Here is a 14684-nt window from a genome sequence, read left to right as displayed (position 1 = left end):
TGAAGGGTTTCTTCTATGGAATTGGCTACTTTACCTGCTTTAAATGGCGGAAATGTGTACCCCCTGGCGTATGCGTAATATTTACATTTTGGCATTTGTATCTTTATCTTTATGCCCACATATCCGCTGAAATTGAGATTTATCTTGCCCTGAAGATCATTAGGTTTCATTTGCTGTTCGTGCAACAATGACAACTCTCACCTGTTGCCTGTATCCTGCCGCGGGCAACAGCAACTAAGCCAAGAAGAGCACGCGCCACAAAGGCAACAACACAATGACAGGAAGATCGAAAACGAAACCAAAGTCACTGGCTGACTGGCGGGCCTGGCGGGCCTGGCGGGCCTGGCGGGCCTGGCTTACTGGCCAAGAGGCCTGTTGCTGTTGCCTCTGTTGCTGCTGTTGCCTCTGTTGCTGCCGTTACAGTAACACACATTTGGCCAGTTGCTGTTGCTGTTGTGGCTGTGGCTGTGGCCAGTCAAGCGCATTTCCATTTCTAACGTTGATCGGCGATCTGGGAGCTGCTGCAGCCACGACCGAGTGAGGCCTGGTGGTAAGGTCGAGCCTGCCTTCGTTCATGGCCAACAGCAGCAGCAACATAGCGACTAGGGAGTACCCATTCGGCAATGATTTGAGGCAAGAGTAGCACGTAGAGGTAAGGAGGTGACTGACTGACCGCCAGAGCCTCCCCCTCCATTTCACACGACTGCGAGGTAGCAAGCAAAAAAGGCCTTTGCCAGCGGAGAGACAAGTTTTGTGTCGAGTCTTGTGCCATTGGACTTGCTCTTGGCTTGGTTGTGGCTGATTTATTGGCCAGGCCATCTCTGCCGTTGCTCTTGACCCCAATGGAGGTCCCCAGAAGTGCCAAAAACTTAATTTCCTGTGAAATATCCCACACGAAAACAAAAGAGGAGCAGACCGGCAGGCATCCTGGTGCCAACATTGATGGCATAAAGGAAAGGACTAGACAGGGAACTGTTTTTAAATCGAATAATGAATCAACAACAGGAGGCGAGGAGGCGGGGAGGCGGGTAGGTGGGGCAACAATGGCCACTGCTCTCTGTGTCTCGTTGTGGGTAAAATGAAGTTAAATGCCGCTCAAGGATGCTAAATGTGGCATGTCGAAATGTGTGCTGTCTGCTCTATTTGGCTTGCGGCATTGTCTGTGTGTCTGTGTCTGTGTCTGTGTATAAACATAACTGTTGCATGCGACAGGAAGGCGAGTTGCAGCTATGCTGCTACTGAATGTGGCACATTTTCGACATGTTTTGTTGAGCATTTTGGCAGCAGAGCAACGACACTATCTGCCAGCTCCTCCTCGTGCAGGAAATGTGCAAAATAATGTTACGAAACTTTTTCGTTGCAATATGCGCAACAGGAGGCAGCAGCAACAGGAGGGAGGCAGCAGCCACAGGAGGAGCCACAGGAGGAGGAGGTTGAAGCAGAAGCAGCAGCGACAGCACAAGTTACCAATACAAATGCACAGATAAACGCTGGCAGAGCACTGCCACCCCGCCCCCCACCAAGACCCACTCTAACCCTCTAGACCATCCCCTAACCCACTCCCACACCCCCATCCCCATCCCCTTACCCATTTTGGACCATGTTTTTTGCTTTGACTTTGTTTTTTGGCTGCTGTTCCGTTCCTCTGCTGCTGCGACTCCTCCCCACCCCACCCCACCCCACACCCCCCCACTGGAACTCTGTCTTCGTTTTTCCACTACTCTCTCACTCTCTCCACTGGTTTTTTGTTGCTGTTGCACTATATATTCGGGTCCAACGACTTGTTGCTTTGTCGCTGTGTGTGTGTGTGGGGCTATGGGTGTGGCTGCCTGCCATGTGTTACGTATACGACCTGTGTATGTGCCAGCATGTTTTATGATGTCAGTTTTGGGTTTTATTAAAACTGCTCGCAGATATATGGGTTGGCTCTGGTCCTGGCCCTGACTCCAGGCTCCCGGCTAAATGCAGATGGAAATACGCTTTTTTCATAAATATATGAGCAGGTCAAATGCATCATCACATTAGCCACAGCGCATCGTGGCTTAAATTTCGAATTTTCATGGCAATTTCTGTGTTTTTGCTTAGAGGAAACTGTAATTCAAGTAACAAATAACCATCCATTGGCTTTTGCTTGGAAATATGTAGAGGCATATCATCTCTGTGACCCTGGGGAGGAGACACTCTCTGTGGCATTTCTTGGGAGATATCCATCCCTGACAAGGACTTCTGCAGACGAGAACAAGGCAGGAGAAGGGGTCTGCCCCTACCAAGCCCTGGGAAGCCTTAGACGTCGACGTTTTCTAGGAAATCTTAGGTATATATATTTAAAGCAAAGTCTCCTGTTGCTCCTCCGAGAGTTGAGACAGCCAAGAAAGAGGTTTGTTCTGTTCATACAGTAATTACTTGTCTCAAGGCTAATAAGAGGGCAAAAAGCAGGGGTTACTGAAGAGATTTCCCTGGCCATCAACCGAGATGGGATATGGGCCGGCTTAGAGCTATTCCTATGAAAGTCTTCGCTCTGTTCCCAGAGGAAGTAGTGCCTAAGGAAGCTTCCTTTCATTCCTTTCAAACGATCCACAGTTTCGATAGCCCAAAAATCTCCCTAGAACTATTGCCATTACGTATCTCCTCTTTTTTTGCCACTTCGAACTGCTCTCCGTGCCCCTCCCAGCCAATGCTGCCTGGCTCCGCGCCTCTTATCAATCGCGAAAATGTCTTTGGGGTTCGGACAGCCGCTTACAAATTGGGGTCACCTTCAAAATTATCAAATTTCGCCCGAAATGATTAACTCGACAAACACAAAAATGCCCGGTCCCTCCAGCCATACGTCTCGAATTACATAAAGAATAAAAACAGGCACTTTTCCCGAGCGAAAACCTTATCTTTGTTACACAAAAAAAAAAAAGGAAAAAAAGAGGAAAAATTGGAAGAAAAAAAAACCATAACAAGGCAACGATGTTGTTGTTGCTGATGATGATGAATTTGCCCTGATTTCGACACAAACGAAAAAAATCAGCGAAAAAAAAACTGCAATCGGCGCGAGAGGAACTGCAATAGAGAAGAGCGAGAGAGAGAGCAAAAAGGGGGAATAGAAACAAAAAAATTAGATAAGACGAAATTGAGGCGAGAGCCGACAAAGCGGCCAGAAAACTGTTGCAGGCAATTCGCAAAAAATCAACCGAAACACAAGCAAAAAAAAAAGCAACGAAAAAACAAATGAAAATTCCAAAGAAGCAGCAACAATTGAAACAGATAGAATAGAAGAAAGAACAGATGCGAGACCGAAGCTTGAGATACTCTGGCGAGGAGAACCGTTACTTTGGGAACCCTGGGGGCAACTGTGGGGTCGGGGAAATGCCCCTAAATGTCATGGGGGAGGCCTAAGAGGCGGTATATGATATGGCATTCGTTCCGATGATTTTGTGGAATATCGTTTCGATTTTTAATAATTTTTCGAAGATTTTTTCCTGGAAAAAGGTCTTATCCCAGGAAAAACTTACTATTTTCCAAGGTCTTTCTTTCTTCCAATCAAAAATTTGTAATTTCCATAAAAAATTATTTAAAAATTAAACAAAAATGTAGGATAAATTAATGAAATATGCCTTGGAAAAAGGTCTTATCCCAGGAAAAACTTACTACTTTCCAAAGTCTCTCTTTCCTCCAATCAAAAATTTTCAATTTCCAACAAAAATTTCTCAAAAATGTAACAAAAATCTATACAAAATTAATGAAATATGCCTTGGAAAAAGGTCTTATCCCAGGAAAAACTTACTATTTTCCAACTCCTAATCAAAAATCTTTAATTCCCATCAAAAATTGCTCAAAAATTAAATAAAAATGTAGACAAAATTTATGAAATAAATAAAAATAAATACTTAAACTTTTTCCATGTCAACAAATTTAAAAAAAATAAAGCCCACGATGCTTCCTTCCTCTCCATAAAAATCATAATACCCTTTGACAAAAAGCAGAACACAAAAAAAAAACATATGAACAATGCAGCAAAGTGCAGCGCGCGTGTGGCCTCGCTGATAAAGGGGCCAGGGAGGGGGGGAAATATTCTTCTTTTTCGTTGTTTTTTTTTGCCAGCAGTTGTCTAAATAACAGCGAAACGTCGGACGTCAACGATGCCAGAAAGCAAACGAACTAAATTGCTCAAAAAAAAAAGAAGCAACAAAAAAATGTACAAAAAAACAGCAACAAAAAATATGAAGCGGCAACAACAACAAAAAAGAATAGAAAAAAAAACGAAAAAAAGAACGTAACAAAAATCAATTGTCGCCAAACCAAATGTCAATACAAGTGGCACCCCAGTGTTGCACCCCGCCTCCCCACTCACTCTCTCTCTCTCTCACCCGCTCTTTATTTTTTTAGGCATTTCTATCTCTTTTTGTTCGTGTGTGAAAAATATTCGTAAATAAGTGGCAATGATGGAAAATTTTCATAAAATAATTTTAATTTGTAGGACTTTCAGAAAGATGTATTAAAAATATGAAAATGGTTGAATGGAATGAATAAAAAATAATAATAAATGGAATACAAAATATAATTAATTTTTTCTGTAATCCTTTAAAAAGTATTCGCGTATGAATTCTCAAAAAAAAAAATAAAGCTTTGATCTCTAAAGTAACTTAATTTTTTAAATCTTTATTATTGAATCAATTATTCAAAATTTATTATTTTTTTTAAATTAAAAGTTTTTTAAATTTTAATAGCACGCCAAAAAAAATATATTTGTATTTATTACAAAAAAATGAAAACAAATTTTGTAATAATTGATCCATTAATAATGATTAAAAAATTAAGATACTTAAGGGATAAAAACGTAGTTTTTTTTGTTGGGTTCACGAGAAACCTTTTTATAGGATTACCGAAAAAATTAATTCTTCTCGTCTTTGAAATTTATTTTAGTTTTTTGGCTAAAAAATAAAGTTCTATAAAAAATTGAATTGAAACAGATAATGTTATGACTGGAATCCCCAATAAAAAGACTCTTAAAGAGAATATTCTTTGAAAATCCTTTGCTGCATCGTCGCGCGTCATGCGGCAGCGCCCCTTGGTCGGCATCGGCTTTTACTTATATTTCTGTAAGACACGTTATTTCACATCTTAGTGACAAAAAGCTGAACATTTTCGGCTTAAAGCTCAACAAAACACCGAATATTGTAGTTTCATCGAAAAATATTGAGAGAAGCCCCCCGTGCCCCGTGTTTGCGTTCAGCAAATGGCAGATCAAATAATCGTAAAAATAAATTTAACGACAAAATACGTAATAAAAGAATAAGGCAAACAAAAAACGAAAAACTTAAATACAATTATAAATATAAATTGTGACAATATTTGTCGCGCTTTTTGTGTTGTCTTCTATTATTTTGTTGTTGTTGTTGTTTTGTATTTTTTGTGAGAACAGTTGGATTGATATTTGCCAATGCTGTTGGTGTTGTTGTTGTTTTTCTCTGTATTTGAGTGGTTTTTTGTGTGTGGAATTTCGTTTCGTTCGGCTGTGGAAAAGGTGATAAGCTCAAGGACAATATGGCAGCTTTTGGCATTGCACAGCACTCGCCTAAAAATTGTTTGTTCAATTGTGTTGATGCATATGGAAAATATCGATTTTGTTTTTGGCGGGGGGCGGGAATTTTCCTGCATATATCTTCATGGCTAGCCTTTACTAAATCTTGATTCTTAGCCCCAACAAATCCTCATTTGAAGCCCTCCCCGCCACACCTGTTGCACCTCTTGATATTTGTGGGTGTTATGCAAATCGGTGGGGATTTTCTTCTACGTCTAGGAGCTGCAGTGACATGGCCAAAGTTAAATTAAAACCATTTTTTTTAGCCCCCCCGCTTTCGCTCCACACAATCCCAGTGGCAGACACGCCTTCTATGTGGCAGCGCCCAATCCCAAGCTCAAAAAACAACAACTGCCTGTTGCACTTGCTTATGTACTTGAGGGGCACTTTCCAGTGCACTTCCAGGGGCCGTCTCACCCTCCACCCTCCACCACCCACCAAACTATATAATGGCGAAAGAGAGAATGAAGAGGCAAGAGAGAGAGAGAAAAAAAAACGGTGGGTAAGAAGTAAAATACGAAAAAAATGTAGTGGGGGGGGGGGGGGGAGGGCTAGAGCCTCCCGAGCAACAGTTTATTTAGTTTTTGTTGGAGCGGTTTTTTTCCATGGTGGTAGAAATTCGCTTTGAAATATTTTAAGCACTCAAAGGATTAACTAAAATATATTTTAAGAGCCTCGAATGGGTTTTAATTTTTGTAAAATATACAAATAAATATATTCCATTCCCGGAATATAGGCAATCAGTTCTGCCAGCATCGGAATCTCTGAAAATCGATTGGAATTCAGTGATTGTCGGCTTCGCGGAATTTCATGCTTCAAATTCGCCACTGAATGAATCAGTCGGAAAGCAAGTCTGGGTGCAACCCTTGCCCCTTGCCCCCTGCCCCTTGGGTGTGTGTGTGACTCATGCGGCGATGCACAGCGACTACTGCCCGACTTCTCGGTGGTGGCAACTTGTTGCTGTTGCTGTTGCAACATCTAATCCAAGCCAATCCGCAAGCGAACAATGGCAAATGCAAATGCATGTGGCAAATGCAACAACAGTCGCTTCCTTTTGTCTGACGGAGCGGCGGCATATATGCAACACAGACGCGACGCTGTTGCAACGGCCGCTGCCTTGTGTTGATGGTCAAGGTCATGAACCTGTTCCAATAACTCGTTTCTTACGTGCCACAAGCGAGCAACACACACACACAGAGAGACAGCGAGCGAGAGGGAGAGGCAGGGAGACACAGACTGGTAGCCAGATGATTGTATGTTGCATGCTGCATGCTGTCTCTCTAATGCTAATCCTGCCAGCTTTTCATGCCACCTCCGATGGGGGGCGGGGCGGGGGCCTGGCATGGGGCAACAACAGCATGACTAATGGGTCTCAGAAGCCGGCTGCCTGCTGCCTGGCATCTCTCTCGTGCTCTTTGCACAAATCAATTTGAGAACATGAAATTAAATTGCAATCCATCTGACGCAAGGATGTTCTGCCTGCCACAAATTAAAGCTGCAACACCAATGCGGAAGCAGAGCTCTCAAGGACGACGCGTGCGACACAAATGAAAAGAAAATTGCACGACAATGCGTGGGTGTTAGACAGTCTGCCCCCCCAAGCTCCTCTCTCTCTGCCACTCTGCCCCAGTGTCTGATTCATTTTCTTATTTTTCCCGCCGGATTGCTGTCTCCATAAATCTGCCGCAAATGAATTATTCGAAATCAAATGCATTTTGTGCACAAAGCAAAACAAAAGCCACAGAAAACAGAAAACAGAAAAAACGTTTTCCGTCTGTCAAATGGAAATTAGAAGCGCATTAATTAGACATTTTTATTGTTATTCACTTGCATTTTGCTGATTTTTACTTTCCATTCAAATTATATTTACGCATTAATTGCTTATAAAGATTTCCGGGAATTTTTCGCCTCCAAAAGCTGGACAAAAAAGCTGCCATTCGAAGCGATGCCATGTGGCATATATGATTGGGGCGGACTCTAGTCATACGTGGCACTTGTGGGGCTTCAGCAGGCATTTTTTGTGGCTTTTTCTCGGTTTGGGATACCACTTTTTGGGGTACTTTCGATTGGGTTAGAAAAACTAATGATTACTCTCAAAAAACCCGAAAAACTCCATTGTGAGCGTAGGTTCTCCGCCCTAAAGTGGAATAATTTATACAGCTGATGAGTAACTGAAAATATAGCATCCCCAGACAATTTCGAAATATAAGAAACTGCTACGAAATCATCTCCATGAACATGATGAATCATTGAAGGCAAACAGAACCTATCCCAAAACAGTTCGTGAGCACGTGAATAGAGACCTTAAATCAGACTTTTATCTGTGTTAAAGTCCAAAAGCATCAGCCAGATGTACATTATCTAACATCTACTTACAAGATACAAGTAGCAAGCACCATTTCTTATCACAAGTAAAGGCCAAACCCAGAAAATTCCTTGGGGTGGGTTGTAAAAGACTAAAGCAGAGAGAGAGAGACACAGATACTAAAGGGATCTGAAGAGAAAAAAGAGAGAGATAGATCATATGGACCATACACTTCCATAAAACCATAAAAAAAATATATTAGGTTAACCCGGACGACCACAAAAGACAACATGGCAATTTTTTATGCGGAAAAAAATATAAAATTAATAAAAAAAATTCTATAAAATTAAAGTTTTCCTAGAATATTCCTGACCTGTTTTTTATGAGTGACCCACAAAGTGCAAACCCTTGAAAATCGATTAACTTATTTTTAATCATAAAAAAATTAAATACAAAATAAAAATAAATATGGCTATTGGGCTGTACTTACTTTTTTTATTGCAGTCCCCCAATGTTTATATATATTTCTTTTTTTCCTTTAGTTTTTAAAATTAATTTTTTAGCTTAAGTTCTGTTTTTAGTTTTTTAATATTTTCTTCTTATTTTTTATATTTAGTTTTGTTTTTTGTTGTAAAAATTTGTTTTTTTATTTTTCACAGCACTTTTTGTTTGATATTTTCAGCAAAATTTAAGGCAGAGATTTAAGAAGTTGGTTTACCTTTTATTTTTTATTTTTTATTTATATTTATTTGAACATTTATTGCTATAATTAAGCGCTATAAAATAAACAAAAAATGTTTAAAAAATAGTTTTCACTCTTCTTGCTATTTCTCTTTATTCTTCCTATGCGAATTGTTGTTATTCGTATTCTTTATGGAAGGGGAAAGGGAAGGGGGTAGCACATGTACAGTGAGTGCATGTTTGTGTGCACGTTACATGCGTGTCTGTGTCAATGTGTGTGCGGAAGAAGAAGAAGAGCAGCGCAACAACAAAAACAACAGTAAGAAGAACAAGAACAACAGTAAGAAAAGCTAGAAAACATCTCAGTAAGCGCTGACGCCGACTGCGCTGCTCCAGGCTGCACTGCACTGCACTGCTCTCAGCCAGCCACTCTGCCTCCCTCTGCCCGCTTACAACAACAGCAAGCAAGCAAGCTGGCAAGCAGCAAACAGCAAGGCAGCACAAGAACAACGAACCGAAGGCAGAAGCGAGACGCGAGTGGAGCGTACCGAAGCGAACCGTTCGAAACGAGCGACAATAAAGCAAGCGGACTGACTGCCTGCACGACGACATCCAGCTGAGCTGCTCGCGGAGTGCAGTGCCAGGCAGGAGCGCGGAGCAGCAGACCAGCAGAGCAGCAGAGCATTTGGTGCCGCTCGACGCTGCTGCACTTCAGAATGAGAATGAGTGCAGCAGCAGCGCCCCTCTCACACACACACACACTAGGATAGGGCTTTTTTTTGCACTGCTCAAAAAATGCATTGAGTGAGTGAGAGGCTAAGAGAATGAGAGCGAAAGAGATTCAGCCCAAGCCGGCTGACTGTCCCCGTGCATGGGTATTGGTGCGCTTCATTCATGGCAGCCGGCAAAAAAACGTTAAAAGCGAAATTGGTTAACATAGAAAAAAAGTGAGAGAGAGAGAGCAAAGCACAAAAAAAAAAAGAAAATGGTGGACAAGAAGCGTTGGCCTGACTCTCCTCCTGGCTGGCTTGAGTGAGAGAGCGGAGCGGATTGAGTGATTCTTCGCGGCGGGGAAGGCCAGCAGAACAGTGTAGTTTTTTAATTGCTCACGCACACACACACACACAGTCACTGGGAGAGCGAAGAACTGCAGCAAGCTTATCTCTGCTCTTGCTCTCAGCCGACTGCGTTCCTCTCTTTTAAGAATCACTCGGCTCTCGCACTATTTTATTACATATTCTTTTTCGTAGAGTGCAGTTTTGTTCTCGAATTTGTACAACTTTTTGCGGGGTTTTTTTTTTGTTTGTTGTTTTTTGTGAATTTCGATTTTTAAGCAGCGACGCAAACAAGTCCGCAACCGAAACCGAGACGACAGCGCTTTGTTCCAGCACTGGAGACGCTCACTCGCACTCACCGCTCGAAATGCAACTGGCGGCGGGCCGGGCAGGCCCGGGCCCCGAACCGACCGAGCCGATCCGAGCCGGACCAGGGCCAGGGAGAGACCCACACCAGAGACCCAGAGACCAGGCCGCACCGGACGGGGGCGATGCAACGGGCTACCGTTGCACATGCACTTTTGTTGTTGCTTTCGATTTCGGTGCAGTTTTTGTTTATTTTTTATTTTTTTTTTTGCGAGAGTGCGAGAGCGAACCGAAATTATAATAATTCGAACGACTTGCTTGGGGAAAGAACAGACTGAGAGATTGACTGAGGGATGGACTGAGGAAGTGATTCGAGGAGGAAGTCCACAAAAGTCTAGAATATTGGAGGCAGAGTTAGAACCTCAAAATTAAGCCTAGACTGACTTACGGTAGGATTGGGATATATAAGGTATAGAATTTATGATCTGAAAGGTATACATTCTCCAATCTAGGCTTTAGAATTGAGGCACTGAAACGTTAAAACATTTCTAAAGAAGACTGAAGAATCGAGAAACCCCGAGACCCATAGCATTGATGGAGCGCATGATCGACAGATGGTTTAATAACCAACATGAATTCTTATAGTCTCTGAAGATTGAGGGGGCTCCATGGGTATGGGGGCTCCTCACTGGCTGGTCGCTTTAGGGGAACGGAGGAACAACCGAGTGACACCTCAGACTGCAATTCGACTCGACTCGAGTCTCGACCAGCGCTGCAGCGACTCAATTGCATGTCATTGTAGACAAAAATATTTGTATTTTTTTTGTTTTTTTTTTTTTTGTATTATTATTATTATTATTTTCGTTCTTTTTTCGGCTTGGGAGACGTAGGAGACGGAGAGCGGAACACCTCTGGGCCTGGCCCCTGGTCTCTCTCTCTCTCTCTGCCAGAATTTTGAGTCGTGACTGGTTTCAAGGTCCCTCAATTAATGCGAAAATTTTCGTTGTAATTTTTTTTGTGTTGCGTTTTATTTTTACCGAGTGGCTGTTGCATTTGTGCATGATTGTAAATTAAAGAAACAAAATTCGTGTACAATAAAAATAGTAATTGTTTAGTTAGTTTTTCGTTTTGTTTTCGTTTGCCGAATAGCCATTTGAATGCTTTTCTAATAAGCGAAAAATATTTGTGCATTTAATTGCATTCACAACCTGACCTTGGCCAGAAGCGGCGGAGATCTGATATTTCCAGAAGGGGGGCCTTGGCTGGCAAAATTATATTTGATATTTTGATGCAAGTAAAAAAGAGGAAAACCATTCTAAAGTGGAGGCTACAACATGCAGCACTGATTTGAGTAGATTGCAACCCAAAAAAAAAAGTATAAAAAACAACCCCTTAAGAGCGAAATCCATAAAACAAAAAACACCTTTACAAACTGTCTCTTCCTGCTCATCCCAAGGAGGACTTGCTTGATGATCCTTCAGGTCTCGGGACCCACCCTGCCCACATCCGTCTCAACCGAAGGAGCACTTAGAGTGTCCCGAAAAAAAAGCAAAGCCAGAGCAGGAACAGGACTTCAAAACATAATGTCACCATCCCAGGAACACGTATAATTGCTGTATTTACAAAAGATAAAATCGGCGACAACATGCACACGGCTACCAAATGCTTTATTTTTGTTTTTTCAAAATGAGTCCCACATCGAAAGGCTCCCTTTTGATACACTTTCGGAGGCTCTCCAGGAGGAAGCAATAAAAAAGGATATACAACCATCTAGTCATAATCATAGTACCATTTAAAAGAGTATAAACCCGAAACGGGAATGACGATGACGACAAGCAATTAAAATTAAAACCACGTAAGCAAATGCGACAAAAACCCCCGAAAAAACGATGAAAAGGGGCACAAATGGAGAGCGAGACAGTGACAGGAGCGGGGGGAGGGGGGCAACAGAGGTACAAAAAATCCACCCTATATTGCAATTGCATTCTGTAACCCCCCCCCCCGCCATTCCCTTCACACACACAAAAGATGCACGAACCCAAACGTGCAATTTGTGTTGAATGCATTTCGAAAAAAAAACGCACACAAAAATCGGAAAAAAGTTCCCCAAAATGGAGAAAAAAAAGTGGTATGCAATTTTTGCATAATGAAAAATGCAGCAGGCAACACACACACTCAGATGGGGTACGGTACGGTACGTACTCGTATAATGAAACGCATGGCATGCATGAGCATTGAAAGCCGAGCCGAGTCGAGTCGAGTCGAGTCGAGCTGCAATCCAGACCCAAAAATATATTCTAAAATTAAAATGCAACGGGCTGACGCAATGCAAACAGCCCAAAGGGGTGCAAACACTCACACAGATACGAGCACACACACACACACACGAGTGCAGCATTGCCCTTGCAGCGCACAAAGAATGCATTTTTGTGCATCTTGAAGATACAGCAAAAAAAAGGAAGAAAGGGATTGACTGGCCTCCGGCAGGCAGGCTAAAAGGGTTTCCCATACATTCAGGGAAGTCTTTCCCGTCCCTGCCGGCACACCCATAGAATTCAATGCAAAAATGCAGCTTTGATTAATGAACGAACGAACACTTTTCAAAATGAATTTTTGCAACAAAATTATGCATTTCCTATCTGGAAACTGGTAAAGAACGGTTTGCCCTTAACGCAGCTAAGAGATACTCTTTTGCTGGAAAGCAAGGAGAGGATTTACAGATGTTGATCTCTGACTTCCTCTTACCTGTGCCACAAACCTCTATCCCAATTCATGATACCCCTTGATAAGGGCATTGGAAATTGTCAACTCTGGAGTAGCGTCCCGTCCCGAGGCTGATTGGGCCAAATGAGAAGCTCCCAAGAGCCGCGCAGGAAGCCAATTGCATCCGCTCCTGGCTCGGACCTCGGACCCCAGCCCCGACTGCGTTTGGCAACTGGCGGAACTTCCGTTCGAGCGGAAGTTGCAGCTGAAATGAGCTTGGGAATGAGTTTGTTCTGACGGTGGAAAAACAATCACCTCCAGTGGAGTGGCTCCGCCTGGCCATTCATAAATAATGAGGCGAAATTAAACTTGCAATTAGATGAAAATCCAGATAAATCAGTTATAATTGCCATATGCTTAGGAGAAATTAGAACTAAGTGCCAGAGACATTAGGCCAGAGACAGTCCCAAGTGGAACATGTGGACGACTTCTAGCCCCTCGTGGGGTTCCGCCTGGAGGCTGTCAATCAAGCACTGCGCCTGGGATCAAGACTGAGTTCAATATCATTCGGAGTGCTTAAACTTGAAGAACCTTCGACGGCAGGTCGGAAATTATGCAGAATAATCACAGAAAATCGTCATAAAAATCAATGTTGAGGCAATGAATCAATTTTATATTTGTATTTTATTGTAACAAGTACGTGTTAAAAGGAAATACGGCAATGCACACTGAGAAAACCCAGGAATTCATTTCGAAAATATCTGATAAGAATATTTTCCTTGTAATTGTCTGCCAAAGCATTTAAGCATTTATTTACACTGAGAGAAAAATGGCTTAGTAAAAAGAAAAAAAAACTATAATTAAACGAAATATTAGGAAGTACAAATAAATGCCATAACAAAAAAAAAATACAACAAAAAAAATAAATTAAATTAAAAAGAATTCATTTTGATGATAAAAAATCTTTTTAATAACTTAACTAATTTAAAATTATATATTAGGTTTTTAAATACAAATAAATGCCATAATAAAAAATAAATAACAAAACAAACAATAAATTCAAATAAAATTTAATTCATTTTGATGATAAGAAATATTTTTAATAATTTAATTAATTTAAAATTATATTTTAGGTTTTTAAATACAAATAAATGCCATTAAAAAAAAAAAATAGCAAAAATAATAATAAATTAAATTAAAAATAATTCATTTTGATAACACATAATATTTTTAATAATTTAATTAACTTAAAATTATATTTTAAGTTTTTAAATACAAATAAATGCCATAATATGAAATAAATAACAAAACAAACAATAAATTAAATTAAATAGAATTCATGTTGATGATAAAAAATATTTTTAATACGGAACATTAAATATTTATATTAAGAAATTAAAAATTTTATATTAAACAATTTAAAATAAATATATTATATTATATTTGTCAGAAATATATTTAATTTAAATATTAAACACTTTAAAATAAATATATAATTTTTATTTTTGTAAGAAATATATTTAATTTAAATATGACAAACATTTAGTTCAAATATTTCCACTCTCGGGGTGCATAAATATTTAAATCTTAGTGAAATTATTCTCAGCCCCGATCGTTTTTCTCTGAGTGTACCACACCCCATCAGCCTTCGCCGTTCCCCTTCCAGCGCCTCCTATATATGTAATTTGTTTGTTCTTTTTCATCATTTAATTTTAGCAGCAGCTCATAAAAATGGTTTAAGTCTTGCACAAAGAAAAAAAACGCCCGCCGAGGGGCAAAGATTAAAACTGAAAATAAATTAATTTCCTTTTTTTGTTGCTGAAATTACTGATAGAGCTTTTCCACATTTCAATTATATGTTGAAAAGTATTAATTATGTTTAAGTTTTTAAGCTGTCATTACCATTACTGTGGCCCTGCTGCCACTGTCCTGCCTCCTATATGTATGCCCCGTGCGGCATTCAGAGAGAATCCCAAAATAAATAAACCAAAAACGAAATGAAATCAGCAAATAAGCAATGAGATGCATGCCCCAAAGATGGACTGTGCGGAGCAGAGAGCCACAG

The sequence above is a fragment of the Drosophila miranda genome, chromosome 2, assembly GCF_003369915.1.
Source record: "Drosophila miranda strain MSH22 chromosome 2, D.miranda_PacBio2.1, whole genome shotgun sequence".
NCBI classification, from domain to species: Eukaryota; Metazoa; Arthropoda; class Insecta; order Diptera; family Drosophilidae; genus Drosophila; species Drosophila miranda.
The sequence above is the reverse complement of the archived record's forward strand: the minus strand, read 5'-3'. Positions refer to the sequence as shown.